The sequence below is a fragment of the Canis aureus genome, chromosome 2 (genome assembly GCF_053574225.1).
Source record: "Canis aureus isolate CA01 chromosome 2, VMU_Caureus_v.1.0, whole genome shotgun sequence".
Taxonomy (NCBI): Eukaryota; Metazoa; Chordata; class Mammalia; order Carnivora; family Canidae; genus Canis; species Canis aureus.
Window position 1 is genome coordinate 51,248,929 of NC_135612.1, and position 13,871 is coordinate 51,262,799.

The 13,871-nt window shown below is 37.5% G+C and overlaps 1 long non-coding RNA gene across 20 annotated transcripts in view; it reads right to left on the reverse strand.

The window, feature by feature from the left end:
• Positions 1-306: 306 nt before the first annotated feature.
• The window catches only part of LOC144297418 (uncharacterized), a 187,931-nt gene continuing 174,366 nt past the window's right edge, over positions 307-13,871 (reverse strand). For 12 of the 20 annotated variants that reach the window (XR_013364488.1, XR_013364489.1, XR_013364490.1 and 9 more), the window contains 2 exons: positions 1,348-1,413; positions 307-515 (listed from right to left, as the gene is read on the reverse strand). This is a non-coding gene — a long non-coding RNA (uncharacterized LOC144297418). Of the gene's footprint in view, positions 516-1,347; positions 1,428-13,871 lie in introns of all 20 variants that reach the window. The other 8 variants (XR_013364465.1, XR_013364464.1, XR_013364481.1 and 5 more) reach the window with 4 other exon arrangements.

The window sequence follows — 13,871 nt, forward strand, 5'->3', positions numbered from 1 at the left end:
AGAGATACACACAGACTCTCAGATGGTGTATATGGAGAATCAGAACCTCTGATCCACATGTACCAAAATGAGGCCCATGGATCAGGGTTTTTAAGAAGCATCCTAGGTGATTCTTATGGTCAGCAAAATTTGAGATGATTCTTCTGCTTGCTATAGTAGAGGCAAGAATTAAGTGCAGGCAAAGCAATCCACTAAGCCTGGAGGAGTTACAAATTGGCTTCTCAAAGGGATATTTGATCTGTGCCTTGAAGAATGAATGGGGGCTTGCCAGGCTGAGAAGAAATGGAAAGATGGTGCCAGCAAAGGGAAGTTCAAAAAATCTTTATCACTATGGTCTTGGTTGCCTCATCTATAAAATAAAGACATCAGAAAAGCATGCCCCCTTTTCTTCTAATGCCCTCTGTGTTGATGATAACTTCAGAAACCAGGCAGCTTCAATGTTGTTTGCCGCTCGATCCACCTCAAAAATGTTCAGTGTAATCACTTGTGGAATTTTCTTCATGAGAACTTTTCTACTGGAAAAATAGAAATATTTGGTAAGCTTTACTCTAATACAGCTATCATACAGGTGGAGACTATCTTATCCACTTTTGTATTCATGTGGCCTTTCAGAGGACCTGGCCCACATATACTCAAATATAGTTGCTGCTTAACTGAATTGAATTAATTATATTCAATTGTTCAATTTCATATAGACCCTTTAAAAATTCATTTAATATGTAAAGTGAATAATAATTTAATTATAGTGATGATACTATCAATTACATAAATATTTGGACTTTGCTTAACCACCTCATTTTTTTTTTTTAAATCACCCAATCATTCAGCACATATTTATAGAACATTTTCTAGGTGTCACGTACTATTCTGGGCACTGAGAATAAAGCAGTAAACAAAACACAAAAATTCATATCTTTATAGGCTTACATTCTGGTGGAAGAGTAGAGACATCATTTCTATTTCTAACCTAAATTCAGGCATAGTTATCTATAATTCATAGAAGAGGAAAACTTCAAAGAATTTCGTATCTTTATGAGGTCACTCATTCTGTCAAACTTGTGATAGAAACCAGAAGTTACGTGACTTCCAGCACAGCAATGAGCATACCATTCCTTCACAGAGACTGTGAAACACTTAATGAGACTCTCTGCATATGAGCAAGTATTTAAGTTCTTTCCCTGTGTAGGCTCCTCCTAGATCTCTGAGAATATATTTAAAACCCATAAGATATAGTACTTGTATTAAAGAAACGGTTGCTTCCTTTTCTCTGCACCCCTCACCTACTGTGCCTCCCTGGGTAAGAAAACATAAGCACACACAAGTTTCATAAAAACAGACTCCACTTACCTGGGTCAAAGTTCCTAGAAGTCAAAGCAAAGGGAGGGCAGGCCAACACTCAGGAAGTTGTAGTAACTAAATAAAGGAAACTGTTGTAAAGTCACTTGATTTAGGCTATTTTCTACTCATGCCTTAAAAATATCTTTTTCTAGGGCTGTGGTGTATTTGAGACAGGACTTCTTTTTTTAGTTCAAAGAACCACAGTGGTTTTCACAACATTGGGGCCTAATATCCTTTACACAGTACAGAAACAATTCATTTATCCAGAGATTACTTTCGAGGAGCATCTACAAATGAAACATAGACCCAAACTAAGGTCTATCTGAGCAGCTGGAAGAGAAGTCCTGAATTCACGCATGTTCTGATATGCTAGTGCTTTACTCTTTGCACTGTCCTTAGATCCTCTTCCCAGGAGCTTTACAACCCCAATAATGATTAAGTGGCAACAATCATGAGAATAGTAAGGACACCTACCCCTCTGGGAGTACCTATTCACACACAACACCTTATTTCATCTTTCCACCAATCCTATAAAGAGAGTGTAATTATTATGCCCATTTTTAAATGAAGGAACTGAAATTTTAGAGTTTAATTTATTTTTCAGTGTCAAAAGGTAACCAGTAGGGAAATAAGAATTTTAATGTCTTTATATATCTATCTGTCTCTAAAATATAATCTTTGCCTTCAATGATCTGATTTCCTAACCCACGGTAGCTAATAAATGGAAAGAGGTGGAAATAAGGCAGATAAATAGAGAGAGAAAGAATTCATAAAAGAAAAATGCACAGGAGCTTTGAACATATTAGTCTAGTGGCTTGCAACCCTCTACCCTTCCCTGGCTTCTAGGATAGCACATTAATTAAGATATATAAAGAAAATTCTGAGTCATGAAGTGAAAGTAGAATTCCACTGAATCCTTTGGTCTAAGGTAAACAGAAGAGATGTCTGCATTTTCAAAACATTTCTACATAAATTATTAAAATTGAGTTTAGGCACTTAAAATTCACTAAACTTTATTTTTTTATTTTTTTCACTAAACTTTAGATAAATGAACTATTTGCTTGCATTGAACAGCTCACTTATAGCTGTTAATATTGCTAATATTGCCTTTATGTCTCTGCTGAATATCCCTACCATTTTTAGCACAATAACAAGGATTTAGAAATCTTATGGTAGACATGTGTACACAATGTTAACCAGCCGAGTAGACAAAAATAATAAAGAAGAGCTGATTCTATCATTAAGATTTGTACCAAACTGAACTTTGGAATTCAGTGTTCAAACAGTCACTGGTTTGAAGAACCAAATTACTGGATATTATTTTTATTTCCACTGAGGCAACATGAACAGAGAAGTATTTCTTACTATTTTTTACTAATAAAGATAGATGTTCTTGCTTATCCCTCACTGTATTTAAAAGTCTCTGTGTAAAGAGAGATTATATTACTAATAAGACCACTGATATTAAGCATGTAAGAATAATCAAAGTCTGGGCACCTGGGTGGCCAGTTGGTTCAGCATCCAACTCTTGATTTTTTTTTAAAGATCTTATTTATTTATTCATGAGAGACACAGAAACATAGGCAGAGGGAGAAGCAGGCTCCCCTCAGGTCATGATCATGACCTGAGACAAAGGCAGACACTCAACTACTGAGCTACCCTGGCACCATCTGACTCTCTATTTTGACTCAGGTCATGATCTGATGGTCATGAGATTGAGCCCCACATTGTGTTCCACACTCAGCAGGGAATCTGCTTGAGATTCGTTCCCTCTGCCCCTCTTCCTGCTTGCACAGTCAAAGTAAATAAATAAATAAATAAATAAATAAATAAATAAATAAAATATTTAAAAAAAATCAAGGTCAACTTGTCATTATGGCAAATACCCAAGAAGAGAACAGAGAAAGCAGTTCTGTTGTAGGAAGCCCAGCAAAATTATTCCTGGTGGTTTATGAATATGAATGAAGCTGCTTTGAACACCTTTTTTTCACCTTATTTTCAATAAGTTTATTTGTGTACTGGCATTATTAACTATATCCAGTGAATTGATCAATTTACTACCTTCTCATGAAAAATAAATATATTTTTCCCTTGGAAGCCCCCCCAGTATCTTCACTGAGTATATTTTTCCCAACTACCAGTATACTCAAAGTGTTTTACTCTGCTTGTCACTCCCCACAACCCCCCCCCCCCCACCCTGGCACAGCCTCTCATGCTCATACAAACACATCTTCACTGGTTAGAAACCTTTCTTCCTTATGACATGCTACGGCCCAGATGAGGAATGGCAGAGAATAGAGTCACAGGGTTTTGTTTTTCAATGCAACCAACACTACTTCCAAGAAGAATGACACTGATTTGCTCTTAACTGAAGGCAAATATTTGCTATTATTAAAAAAAAGGGATTTTTCATTTTCAAGCAAACATATTTGCCTACTTCTTTGATTCCCACTACAATACCTTGGGCTTTCTGTAAGCCAGAACAAATTCAACTTTCTCTTATATTTTTATGTGTCATCTCTGTGTATTAAAGGAAGTAACTTTCCAAACATTTCCTGATATTTTGCCTCATTAGCCTCTGAGTATATTTTTTAACCAACATCTGTGATCCTCTGATGTAACCGTAATTGCAAAGTAGGGGATTAGTCAGTGAGAAGATTGGAGAAAGGAGATGTATTAATAAGATAGATTTTTCTTACAGAAAAATATACATTTACACCAAAGAGGAATACATTGCTCACTCCTTGTACTAAGACAACAGAACAGCCTTAACTGCAAATAAAAATTTCTGTCTTTATTTCAAATCACATTATGTTTTTAACATGGGCAAACAAATGGATTTTTATTATTTACTGTATTTTTTTAAAGATTGATTTATTTATTTGAGAAAGAGAGAAAGCACAGGTTAGTAAGTGTGGGGAGGAGCAGGGGGTGAGAGAGAATCTCAAGCAGACTCCCTGCTGAGCGGGGAGCCCAATGCAAGGCTCCATCTCACAATCCATGACATCATGACCTGATCTAAAACCAGCAGTCTGTTGTCACTCAACCAGCTGAGCCACCCAGGTTCCCTGTATTTACTGTATTTTTTGCCTCTCAGTTTCTTTACTAAAGTTATTTTCTTTTCCAATATCTTCAATTTTTATTGTACTGATTTTAGCATTTTTTTAAAAAAATATTTAAGAGAGAGAGATAATGAGAGAGAGCATGAGCAGGGGGGAGAGGGAGAAGCAGGCTCCCCACTGAGTAGGGAGACCATTGTGGGGCTCAATCCCAGGACCTCGGGATCATGACCCAAGCTGAAGGCAGACAATTAACCAATCGAGCTACTCAGGCACCCCAGCCTGTTTGTTACAATGTTTTGACTTAATTTGTTATTGCTGCTATTGTTTTGTTGCTTTGCTTTGTTTGGCCAGAGTGGAAGTTGAGAATTGATCGACATTTCATCTGACAAATAGTCCTGGCAAGTCCAGGGCATTTATCTAATTAATCAAAGATATCCCATTCCATGCCATGCATGCTTTGCACATGTCTACACATGACGTTTGAAAAAGAACAATCTAAAACACTTTATCTCTAAGTCAGAAGATGATTTTTCAGATCAAGTTGGTCTTCTTTGGAAGAAACTTACTTTTCCCAGTAGTCGAAGAAAAGACATTTCATGGGATGCCTGGGTGGCTCAGTGGTTGAGTGTCTGCCTTCAATTCAGGGCATGATCCCAGAGTCTGGGGATCGAGTCCCACATAGGGCTCCCTGCATGGAGCCTGCTTCTCCCTCTGCCTATGTCTCTGCCTCTGTGTGTGTGTGCCTCTCATTAATAAATAAATAAAATCTTAAAAAAAAAGACTTTTCACAATTAGACATCATCCTTCAGACTATTTGTCTCTCAATTGAAAACAGAAATATAGAAGACAACCCTGCAGTTGGAGATTTCTGTACCTTCCATGTCTCTAAGCAAAATATTATCTGAAACAGAGAAGAGAATGTGGCTTATCAGGGATCATACATAACCTTATTATTAAAATCAGCCCAACTGCACTTAAAGAAAATCACCATGTATTTTTGGCTGGGTTCCTCAGAAGCAGAGTCTGAGATGAGGATTCACTTGCTGGTGATTTTTTAGAGTAGTGTCGCCAAGATAAACTAGTAAAAGATTGGGGAGGAAGGACTAGGGTCAGGCCAATCCTGTGGGGAGCTCCGGAATGTAGTTTGCACCTCATAGTTTGTCAAAACTCAAAGCACAAGAGCTGGGCTTTCTTAATCATGTAAAAGTCAGCTATTGGCTATAAACTGCTCAAGAAGCATGGGAGTTCCTAAGCATCTAGAGGGAAATGGCTTGGTAGCCAAAAGGAATTTATATAAAGAGGTAGTGTCTGTTAGAAGCAAAGAGCACAGAAAGTTGAATGATTCACAGATGATGAATGATAAAGGGTATCTGAGGGGAACTCGAAGGAGCATTGACAGTATTTGCTATGCAATGTCTATTTCCAGAAATATTTGCACCTATTTTGTATGCTGTTCATTCAGTGTCAAAATGTACTATGAATCTAGTTCAGAGATGCCACATAGAAATAGAAGGTGAGCCGGGGCACCTGGGTGGCTCACTGGTTGAGTGTCTGCCTTTGGCTCAGGGCATGATTCCAGGACCCTGGGATTGAATCTTGCATCAGGCTCCTGGCAGGGAGCCTGCTTCTCCCTCTGCCTATGTCTCTGCCTCTCTCTGTGTGTCTCTCACGAATAAATAAATAAAATCTAAAAAAAAAAAAAATGTGAGCTAAGATGGCCAACAGGTACATGAAAAAGGCTCAACATCACTACTTATGAGGAAAATGTAAATCATAACCATGATGAGACATTGCCTCACATGTTAGAATGGCTACTAACAAAAAGACAAGAAATAACCAGTGTTGGCAAGCATGTGAAGAAAAGAGAATCCTTGTGCACTGTTGGTGGGAATGTAAATTGGTACAGCTACTATGGAAAATAGCATGGCATTTCCTCAAAAAATTAAAAATAAAACTACCTTAAGATCCAACAATTACACTTTTAGATATTTAGTCAAGAAAAACAAAAACACTAATTCAAAAAGATATGTTCATCTCCATGTTCATTGCAGCATTATTTACAATAGCCAAGATAGGGAAGCAACCAAAGTATCTGTTGATGGATGAATGGATAAAGAAAATGGCTGTGCATACACAAACACACACATACACAGAGAAATATTATTCAGCCATAAAAAGGAAATCTTGACACTTATGACAACATGGAAGGATCTTGGGGGCATTATGCTGAGTGAGATAAATCAGACAGAGAAAGACAAATGCTATATGATTTCATTTACATGTGGAATCTATAAAAAAAGAAGAAAAAGAAGATAGAATAGATAGAGAACAGATTGGTGGTTGCCAGAGGCAGGGATAGGAGGTGGATGAAATGGATGAAGGGAGTCAAAAGGCACAAACTTCCAATTATAATAGAAATAATCACTGGAAGTAATGTACAGCATGGTGAGTATAGTTAATAATAATTATTGCACACTGAAAAGTTTCTAGGAGAGTAAATCTTCACATATTTTCATCACAAGTAAAAGAAAAATTTTAAATATGTACAATAATATGTTAAGCAGGCTATATTAACTAGGCTTATTGTTGTGATCATTTCTCAATATATACAAATATCAAATTGCTTTGCTGTATACTTGAAACTAATACAATGTTACTTGTCAATTATAACTTAATTAAAAATAATTAGACTGAGAAAAAAATTTTAAGAGAAATAGAACATGAACTAAATATGTAATCTATAATTTTCAAGCAGCTTCAGTGAAGAAAATAAAAATAGATAAAATTAATTTTAACAATGTTTTATTTTATGCAATATATCAACATGTAGTTGATATATATTAATAAGATGGTTTGTGTTATGTGTCTGTAATTAATTGGCCTTCAAAATCAAATATGTATTTTGTGCTTATTGTACATCTCATTTTAGACCAGTTTCATTTAAAGTGTTCAATAGCTGCATGTGACTAGGGGCTACTGCATTGAACATTGTAGATCTAACAGGTTCCTTGAGCTAATACATTGGGCTTTCACTGAAGTAAAATCAGAAAAAAAAATTTTAACCTGGAAATGAATTGTTCTACAATATACTATATATAATATAGTCTAAGGGAAAACAGTACAATTCTTGAATCATCTTTTTAAAAAAATACTCCACCTCCTTCCACAAGGGGGCCCCCCATGGCTACCTTTGTACAACATGACTGTCCAATTGGACATCATTGATTGGATCCTGATAATTTGGCTCAAATTGGCCCAACTCTATTCACTTTCCTGAGCATAACCTGTTTCCCAATGGCTAGCCAAATCTTGTTTCCAGCACCTCTTGAGGCGTGGCTTCTTTTTTGCCCTTGGGTTTGTTGAAATAAGACTATAACCTTAAAAAAAAAAAATCCTTTATTTTTACTCAGTTGCTTGCAACCCAAGTAATCTTAACTAGAATGAAAAGTGTTATCCAAGTGCAGAGACACTGTGAATCTCCCTGGCTCAAGTCAAAGACCATTGAATCTTGCCCATACTGGACTGGGTAGACAATAGACCATGAAATGATGTTCACGTTCACTGTCTTGAGATCCAGACCAATAAGTCTCATTAATAAGCTTTAGAGGATGTGGTTACAAAATGTGAGAATGTCATATCATTGTGTATAATTCTTCCTTGGAAACCCCAGATAGGTACAGCAGGACAAAGAAACAGGGTCATCCTAGCAGGAAAGAGATTACAAAAGTGCGTTTATAACCCTGTTACCCTACAGTTTGTTGTCAACTCCGAAGCCAGGAAGGTTATTTTAAAATCTACATCAGATCATGTCACTTTCTTCCTAAAAATATTCAGATGGTCTCTTACATCACTCTGAGTAAGAGGCAAAATCCTTGAATTGATCCACAGAGCCCCAACGGAGCTCACCTTTAAGTACTCTCTGACCCATTTCTTGTTACTATTCTCTTTACTCATTCCACACTGGATCCTTCACTGTGGCTCAAATATGCCCTCCATGCTTCCATATTGGGTCCTTTGCACTGAACCCTCTTTCTGAACCAGTCTTACTTCTTCCCTCACCTTCTTTAACGCATTCCTCAAATTCTTAATTAGGCCGACCCTGACCATTTTCTTAAAATTACCACACATTCTCATTGGAAGCACTGCCTAAATCCTCTTAGCCTACTCTACTATTCTTTTAAACTAATATACAACATAATATGTGCATTTATTTTGTTTATTGTTTATTTGATTATTCTTCCACCATAAAAACCCTAACCCTGACTTCCAAGAGGCCAGGAATTTTGTTTTCACTGATCTATAGCAACAAAGTATACATTGATGTATACTTGAACTTTGTGTTATATGTATTAGGAATTTATTCTATATTTGTTGAATGAATAAATAATGAACACATGCTGCCAAAATTAAGTATTTGAGAATAAAAACAAAAAATTAATTGGGAACATTGCCATATTTCAGGGGCTAAATTATTGTTTAGTCTCCTTTCTGCTGCTAAGATTGGCACACCGATTGTGAAAATGTGGAGTTATTTAAATTAGAATAGATATCTCTATCAGGAACTAGAGATATTCAAAACAGCATGGTTACAACTCCCTTCAGACAGCTCCACCTGACTTTGACCATTGAGTTTGTGGAAGTCCAAGTCAATTTCTGTTTCAAAGTCAATTCAATAAGTAGAACAGAAATGCAGTAGAGATTCCCTTCCCTATTTTGCCTCTGCTTCTTTCTTGGTGTCTACCAGTGATATCCATGAAACAAACAACAAATATGTAAAAACAGAGATAATGTCAGCAAACATGGGGGGGTAGGCAATTCTACAGCCCATTTAACCAACAGAACAGAAAATTCAAGCAGAATTGTCAGAATTAACTTTGTCAGAAATCTGGAAAAAAAAAAGTTTTCAAAAGTTTACAGCAACCAAAATGGTAGGAAGCTATGTTATATATTTACTTGCCCTTGCTTTATGCATTCCACAACTTGGTGGTTGTCTTAAAGACAGTAGCTCATTTTCTCAGTGTGTTGCCTGAGTCCCTGATCTGGAAGGAGCAGAACAGACCTTGTTTGCAAAAGATTGTATTTGTCTGTTCTCATCTGCCTTGGGACTGCCTAAAGGGCTTAGCCTTTGTTTCCTCTCTTCAGGAACTCACTTCCTCAAAAACATCATAAAGACAACAAACAAACTACAGTCCCTTGTGTCAAAAGATTGTGTCTGAGGCATTCAATAGGACACTAGGGACTCTGGGAACAAAAGCTTGGAAGAAGATTCTTTCAGAAATTAGGTCACCAAAAAAGTACATGTGCATACTGGAGAATTTAGAGAGCCAGGCATATGGCCAGGGCAGGCTCCATGCTCAAGAAAGATGAATGAGAGAACCCTAAGCTTTCACCTCCAGGCTGATCTCAAGGTTCACCGTGAGGAAGACTTGAAGGCTAAGGCAGAGCTGTAAGTGACCTGGCTAAGTGTTGGAAGAGTGCTCTAGCACATAGCCAATGTGAAAAGACTAGAATAAGTTATTATCATTGTTATTGTTGCCATCATCATCAGTATTATCTGTGTTTCTTTTTTGTTTTCCCATTCTTTCTCCATTTTTGTGGGGGCAGGAGCTTGGCATTCAAGGAAGGATCTGTCAAAAAACTAGCTGACCACTATCTATTCCTTTAACAGGGATTTCTGAGGCCATACATGATAAAGGTACTATACTTGATAAAGAGTCAGTAAAGTCATTGGAAAAACAGCTAGAGTCTGCAGCAAGTGATGAAAATGAGCCGGGGGCAAAGTGGAGCATCTCCTTGCCATAGCTACCATGCTATAATATTCAAAAATGTTTACTTCTAACTAAAAAAAAAAGTACACAGCATGCAAAGAAACAAGAAAATATGTCTCTTCACAGAAGAATTTTATAGAAACTATCCTTGGGAACGCATAGACATTTGACTTGCTAACGGAAGATTTTAGATCAACTGTTTCAAATATTGCTTAAATTGCTAAAGGAAATCATGGACAAAGAACTCAAGAACACCAGGAGGATCATGTATAAACAAACAGAAAATATCAACAAAGGATAGAAATTTTAAAAAGAAACCAAACAGAAATCCTAGAGCTGAAGATTTTATAACTAAAATGAAAAACTCACTAGGGCTATTTTTGAGTTAATTGTTATGTATCAATTTGGGCTGAAGGATAACCAGAGAGTTACTAAAATATTTCTGGGTCTAAAAGGATGTTTCCAGAAGAGATTAGCATTTGAATTCCCAGAACGAATAAGGATGGTCTTTACCAATGCTGATGGGCATCATTCAGAAGGAAGGGCAAATTTGCTGTCTTTGCTGGAGCTGGGACATCCATCTTTTCTTTCCCTTAGACATCAGCACTCCTGTTTCTCAGACTTTATACCATTACTCCCACCCCATTTCTTTAACTTCTTGGTACTCACCCAAGAGAAATGAAAACATGATCATAAAGAGACTTACTTACACATGAATACTCATAGGAACTTTATTCACAATAGAAAAACAAACTTTAAAGGAAACCATTTAAATGTACATCGACAGGTGCATAGATAACAAAATGTGGGATATATATATATACACACACACATAATGGAATGCTACTTAACAATATAAAGAAATTAACTATCAATACATGAAAGAATCTCAACTGCTTATGGTGTTGAGTAATCCAGACACCATCAAGTACATTCTGTATAGTATCATTTACATGAAATTCTATTACAGGCAATACTAGTCCATAAGGGGTATGAAAGATCAGTAGTTACCTGGATCTTGGAATTGTGGGAGGTGGGAAGGATTGGAAGAGAACTGGGTGGGGGAGGGGACATTTTGTGTGAAAGTGCTGGAAATATTCTTTATCTTAATTGCATTGGTGGTTAATTCCATGTATACATTTGTTGAACCTTATCAAACTGCACACACAGAAGTTTATCATATGCAAAATATACTTCAATGAAGTGGATTAAAAGATATATGGAAAATTAGACATAGAAGAACTTTTAAAATAATGAATTTTCTTTTGCTCAAGTCAACTAAACTCAGGTCTCATGGACTTATAAGACCTGGGGATAGAAGATTAAAAGACAAAAAAAACTGAACTGCAATTAAGAAAATTAGAGTACGATTCAGTAGCATCTCTTAGAATCTTTTATGATGTAGAAGATTTTGTAGCCCATGTGACAGACACCTTTACCCAAGGGAGGAGAAGGATTTACTTCCTAATCAAGGCACTAGCTAGAACACGTTAAAGCATGTTAAAAGTCATAGTGGAACTGGCAGACTGATCAGACAGGAAATAAGCCAACTTCTCCTATTAGACAGGAGAAAGATTGTATAAGGAGACTGTGGTGATGTGTTTGTAATCTACTATGTTGGATGCTCTTGGGTCATTCTCTCCCTTTGAATCTGAGCTGGACTTGTGTGACTTGCTTAACTAATAGAGCGCAGTAGAAGCGATTCTGGTTAATTTCTGTGACTGAGCCTCAAGAGTTAGTTATACAGCTTTTATCTCTACTTCTATCTCTACTGTTCGCTTTTGGAAACCAGCTATTATGTAAAAAGTGTGGTTATTCCACCGTGCTCTGAGGAAACCCAGTCTATCCATGGAGTGAGGGAGGAGCCATGGGAAGGACCCCAGGGGATAGAAGACTCACGTGGAATAGTGGAAATGACAAGCTGAACTCTGTGAATCCTGACCCACAGAGTTATGAGGGGGAAAAAAAAGAGTGCTGTTTTAAGTTACCATGTTTTGGGGCTCTTTGTTATGCAGTCATAATAATTACCTAAAACTGAAATTGGTACCTTAAAATGGTGGCACACCATAACAAATATCTAATATATGTGATTTGGTTTTGGGGACTGAGTGGCAAATAGGTACCCGAAGGGGAAAAGAAGCCTGTCATTAAAGGCTAGAAAGAAACTGGAAAAATTGCAATTGGAGGCTGGAGGTAAAGTAATTCACATAATAATAGTAACAAGACATTTGGCAACACTGTCACCTTTGGTAACCTGGAAGATAGAAAATTTAGTCAATGAATTTGTGCACCTCGCTGAGATTTCCAGGCTGGATGTTCAAAGTGTCAACGTCTCTTTCTAGCCATGTTTGATAATAGACGAACAGAGGCAGGTGAACTAAAGAATAAACTGTTCCTTTTTTTCTCTGTGTGTGTAGAATCTAAAAATAAAATCAAATATGAACTTACTAGTTTGGAAAATAGAACTGTTTTTCACTCCTAGCTTCTCCAGTCAGAAAGAGAGTCTCAAAGCAAGAAACGGTCTCAGAGCTTGGATCAAATCCAGGGTTCCTTCAGTAAAAGATGGCCTTGAGGTCAGATCAAATCAAGAATGCAGGTGTAGGGCAGCCTGGGTGGCTCAGCGATTTAGTGCTGCCTTTGGCCCAGGGTGTGATCCTGGGGTCCTGGGATCGAGTCCCACGTCGGGCTTCCTGCATGGAGCCTGCTTCTCCCTCTGCCTGTGTCTCTGCCTCTCTCTCTGTCTGTCTCTCATGGATAAATAAATTTAAATATCTATATTTTTTAAAAAAGAATGCAGGTGTAAATCCTTTATTAAGACTTCAGAAAGATTTAATATGGTGTCTTGTAGGCTAAACTAGACAGCAGGACCTCTAAGAATCTTAAGAACATGGTATCACTGTAACCCAAGGTAGTATATGGCTCTTCTGGAGGATTTGTGAGGGTGTGGCTTTTGTCTGATGTAGTAAACACTGACACAATTCATAGAAAATCTGCAGAGTTTTTAATATAATTCAATTGATGGAGACACTACCAGCTTAGACTAAAACAGAGAGGGATAGTTCTAAATGATGACAGGCTTTAGGGTACCTGGCCATCTATATACTGGAAACACACTGAGAAGACACTTAACTACAAACATAGGCTAAGTCATCTTTAAGAGGGAGAATAGAAGATGCTACAGAAGGCAAGACCAGCACCTTATCCACCTCTAGTTCTGACCCTGCTCTGCAATCAGGCTCAGCCTATGACTTGCTTTAGCAAAACAGAATGTGTTGGAAGTGATGCTATGCCAGTCCCAGGCTTAAGCCTTATAAATGCTTGGAAGCTACTGTTTTGTGCTCTTGAGAACTTGGTCTCCATGCAACAAGTTTCCATCATGCTGTTTCTGAGAGCTCATGGAAAGACAAAGTGAAGAGTCTGCATGGAGTGGGAGAGGCTCTGAGGCGACAAAGCAAAGATGCCCGGCCATGCCAGCTTCCCAGCTGAGCCCAGCTCCCAACTGACCTGCCAGCCAAAAGCAATCACAGGAGTGACAACTGGCAGGACCAGATGAGCCCAGCCTACAAATTATAATCATGGGCAAATAAAATGGTGGTTGTTTTAAGTCCCTGAGTTTTAGGGCATTTGTTAGAAAGCAAGAGATAACCAGGACAGAAATTATCCTTGTCTGTTTTGGATGCTCTGATGACTTAAGCAGCTGACA